Genomic DNA, 5,280 nt, shown 5'->3' with positions numbered 1-5,280 from the left:
GTGAGCTACCCACTGAGCATGCTCAGTCTGCAGGTGAGCTACCCACTGAGCATGCTCAGTCCCCACGTGAGCTACCCACTGAGCATGCTCAGTGTCCCCCCCCCCCCCCGCCACACCCCAAGTGTACTACCCAGTGGGCATGCTCCATGCCAAGGCAATCAAGTTCCCTAAGGCACCAGAGCACATCCCGTCTCACTGAGCACATCCAGTTCTAAAGAAAAGTGATGCTAGGCATGCTTAATTAATGGGCAGTAGACTGTCTGCTGGTGAAAGACAGCTCCCCTCTACTGGTGAAAGACAGCTCCCCTTGGGCTCCCCAGAAATAGGATAGGCACACAGTGGGCCCACAGCAACTAACTGAATTAAACAAGTCAAGTAATCTTAGCCACACTGTCTCTGTTCACCTGTTGAGTTCTATAGACTCTGATTATGACAAATATGGCCTTAAGTGTTTACAACAAAACAAAGTTCCCAGCAAATAAACCTTCACCAGCCAACCACTCCAAAACAAAATATATCCTCATAATATGTTTTCAAACTCATCACACCTGTAAGAATACAGAAGATTTGATCAATACTATCTACCAATTTTACCTAATTGACATTTACAGCTCTCTCCATCTAACAGCAGAAATCACATTTTTTTCAGGTAGCAAGGAGTATCCACCAAGATAGGCCATATACTGGGCCAAAAAGCACGTCTCAAAAATTTTTAAAAGATGGAAATCATGCAAGTTATTTTATTATAGTGGAATTAAATTAAAAAGTAATAACAGCCAACTAGAAAATCACCAAATATCAAGAAATTAAATAAAACACTTTTAAATAACTCGTAAATCAATGAAGAAATCACAGGGAGATTGGAAAATATTTCAAACTGAATAATAATGAAAGCAACACATATCAAAATTTGTAGGATACACTTGAAGTGGAGATTAGAAGGGAAGTTGGATCTTTAAATGCCTAGATCTATAAAGAAAAAAAGGCACAAAATCAATGATCTAAGCATCCACCTCCAGACACAAAAAAAGGACAGCAAATGAAATTCAGTGTAAACAAGAAATGGAAAACAATAAGAAGAGAGAAAAATCGATGATATAGAAATTAGATAGACAATTAATCTTTTCTTTGAAAAGATTAATAAAATTGACAGCCTCTCTGAAGAAGACTTGCCAAGAAAAAAGGAGATCATCTATGAACCAGAAAATGGGCCCTCACCAGACACTCAATCTGCTGGCACCTTGGTCTTGGACTCTGCTTTGTTTCTAGAACTATGAGAAATTAAATCTCTGATGTTTATAAGCCAAAAAAGAAAAAAAGGACAGAAAACACATATTACCAATATGAAAAATTACATATGGCATATCACTACAGATCCTATATCTATTAAAAAAAAGATACGAAATATTATGAACAACTTTAGGTCAATAAATTGACAACTTAGACAAAATGGACAAACTCCTTGGAAAAGATAACTCACAAAAACGAAATACATGAAATTATAAATCGAAATCATCCTATATCTATTAAGTAATTTTAATTCATAGTCAACAACTTTCCCACAAAGAAAATCCTGAGTCCGAGTGGCTTTACCAGTGAATTTCATCAAACATATAAGGAAGATATAGTACATCGGTATTAAACAAACTCTGAAAGTCAAAGAGAAGGAAATATTTTCCATCTCATTTAATGAAGTCAGAATAATCCTGACCTCAAAAACTGACAAAGATATTAGAAAAGATTGTTACAGACCATTATTTCTCATAATTAAAGAGATTTTTTAAACCCTTGTTAAACTACTAGCAAATTAAACAGTGGTATAGAGAAGTATAATATAACTTGACCAAGTTGTGTTTATCACAGTAATGCAAAGTTGATTTAACATTTGTAAAATAAAACAAATCAAGCTAAAAATTTTTTGAGAAAATCTGAAGTTCCAAAATTAACAGAATAAGGGAGAAAAAGATTGATGTAATTCACTACATTGATTGAATAAAGGAGAAAAATAATATAATTCAGACAAAACATTGGGCCAATTCAATATCCATTAGAATTTAAAAAAAAAAAAAAACTATGTGTAGAATTTTCTTAATCTGACGAAGGCATCTGTTAATATCTAGAGTTAAAAACATCCCACATAACAGTGAAACATCGAATGCTTTTCTTATGAGATCAATAACAATGTCAATAGAGAATATCTGGAACATTGTACTAAGCTGTAGATAGTGTACTAGGACAAGAAAACTAAATAAAAGTCATTAATATTGGAAATTAAAAAGTAAAGCTGTATTCACAGACAATGTGGTTATATACACGGAATACTCTATGGAATCTTCAAAAATATATTAGAGTAATTGTATTTATGAATCTTACAGGATACAATGTCGTTATATTTAAAAAATCAATTATTGCTCTACATACTAGCAACCAAAAAATAGAAATTAAAAACTTTTTTTTTGAGACAGGGTCTTGCTCTGTCACCCAGGCTAAAGGGCAGTGGCACAAACAGGGATCGCTGCAGCCTTGACTTCCCGGGCTCAAGTGATCCTCCCACCTCAGTCTCCTGAGTAGTCGGGACCACAGGTACATACTGCCATGCTGGGCTAATTTTATTTATTTTTATTACTTGTAGAGATGGGGTCTTGCCATATTGCCCAGGCTGGTGTCGAGTTCCTGGGCTCAAGCAATCCTCCTGCCTTGGCCTCCCAAAGTACTAGGATTACAGGCATGAGCAATAAAAATTGTTTAAATTGCCATTGGCAATAGAATTAATAAACTCAAATACCTAGGCATGATTCTAATTAATAAGGTGCAAAAGCACTGTACTAAAAACTACAAAACGATTGCTGAGAGAAACTTAAAAGACTTCTAAAAATGGAAACATATATCATGTTTGTGGATTAAACAACTTCATATTGTTAAGATGTCATTTGCCCCCAAAGTGATCTATCAGTCACAATCCCAAATTCCAAGAGGAGTTTTTGAAGAAATTGACAAGTTGTTTCTAAAATATATATGGAAATGCAAAGTACCTGGAGTAGCCAAAACAGAATTGAAAAAGAGCAAAGTTGGAAGACTGAAACTAATTTCAAATCTTTCTATAAAGTAACAGCAAATGAAGTCAGTATGGTCTTAGTGTAAAAATAGGTGAATGGAGCACAATACAAGGTCCAAAAATAGACCCACACACAGTCAATTAATTTTTAGCCAAGTCAATTCAATAACGGAGAGGAAAGCCTTGTTACAATGTGTCAGAATAACTGTGAAGTTCTATTTAAAAACCAAGAATCTCAACTTCTACCTCACTCCATATACAAAAATTTATTAGAAGGACATCATAAAGCTAAACGTAGTACTAGATCCAGAAAGCTTCCAGAGAAAACATAAAATAATATCTTTGAGACTAGGGATAGACAAAAATTTCTTAGAACACAGAAGCCAGTCATCATAAAAGAAAAAATTAACAAATGGAGTTAATGAAAATTTAAATGTCTGCTCATCAGACTATGCCATTAATAAAATTAACAAGGAGGCTGGCCACACACTGAGAAAAATATCACAATGTGTGTATCTCTAACAAAGGACTCATATTCAAAATATATGAGGAATTCCTACCAATCAACAAAAACAGAAGTAGCACAACTTTAAAAATGGGCAAAAGACTTGAAAAGACATTTCACAAAAGAAGATATGTAAATGGTCACTAAGACGTGAAAAATGCTCAGTATCAGTTTTCTTCAGGAAATGCAACTTAAAATCACAATGAGATACCTTTCATACCCACTACAATGTATTATTTCTTGGCAAGTGGGGTATTTATTAAAGTCCTACACTTGTGTAAGAGGGGAAAGAAGTAGGATTGGGCAGAAAGAAGCTGGACTGCAGTGCAGTCCCAATCTAGTCTGTGTATATGTGGCTGTTCCGAGATGTCCCATTTGGGGCCCAAATGGCCAGGTTTCTTATTCCTCCAGGGGATCCATGAGAATTACAGTGAGTCCACTCCTGCTTCCACCGCTTGATTTCTGGACCCATGCATCCTTTTAATTGTCATACAAGACGGCATTCCATCCTCACAGAGGACCACCTCCAAGCTGACACCTCAACTGCACCTTTGGTACACCACACCAAAACTCTATCAGGCTGGAAGCTGGAATGTACTTTTTGAATGATGGAGAATGAGCACAAGGAACCTTTCTGGAGAGACGGAAATATTCCAAAAGCAGATTGTAGTGATGGTTGCACAACTGTATAAATTTACGAAAAATCATCGAACTATGCCTTCACAATGGCGGGCATTTATATGTAAATTATTCCTTAATATATTCATACATTGCTACTGAAGGTATAAACCATATATCACAATTGAAAGATACAGCATGTAGTAAAATTGTAAAGAAAAGCTAGAGAATGATAAACATAAAATTCAGGAGAGTAGTTACCTACGAGGGGGACAGAGGGGAATGAGAAGTGATAACGGCGAAGAAGAAATGTTGAAGGTATTGGTAATCTTTTTCCCTATATTAGGTGGTGGTATAAAAGTGCTCATTGTATCAATATATCTTATAGCTTCTATCTAGTTTATAAATATTATTTTGTTTCTACTCAACACATAAATAAAACAACTTATAGTTAATAAAAACAACTTAAAATACATTGGTGGGGTGCAGTGGCTCAAGCCTATAATCCCAGCACTTTGGGAGGCTGAGGCAGGTGGATGGCTTGAGGTCAGGGATTCGGGACCAGCCTGGCCAACATGGTGAAACCCCATCTCTACTAAAATTCAAAAGTTAGTGGGGTGTGGTAGCAGGCACCTGTAATCCCAGCCACTCGGCAGGCTGAGGCAGGAGAACTGCTTGAACCCAGGAGGTGGATGTTGAAGTGAGCCAAGATCATGCCACTGCACTCCAGCCTGGGCAACACAGCAAGACTCCATCTCAAAAAAATAAAAATTAATAAAATAAAATAAATTATAAAAGAGATAAAGGGCCTGGCGCAGTGGCTAACACTTGTAATTCCAGCACTTTGAGAGGCTGAGGGCAGTGGATCACAAGGTCAGGAATTCAAGACCAGCCTGACCAACATGGTGAGACCCCATCTCTACTAAAAATACGAAAATTAGCCAGGCGTGGTGGTGCACACCCGTAATCCCAGCTACTCGGGAGGCTGAGGCAGGAGAATTGCTTGAAACCAGGAGGCAGAGGTTGCAGTGAGCTGAGATCGCACCACTGCACTCCAGCCTGGGCAACAGAGCGAGACTCAGTCTCAAATTAAAAAAAAAAA

Source organism: Mandrillus leucophaeus, unplaced genomic scaffold (assembly GCF_000951045.1).
Source record: "Mandrillus leucophaeus isolate KB7577 unplaced genomic scaffold, Mleu.le_1.0 Scaffold46, whole genome shotgun sequence".
NCBI lineage: Eukaryota > Metazoa > Chordata > Mammalia > Primates > Cercopithecidae > Mandrillus > Mandrillus leucophaeus.
This window is presented reverse-complemented; position numbering follows the sequence as displayed.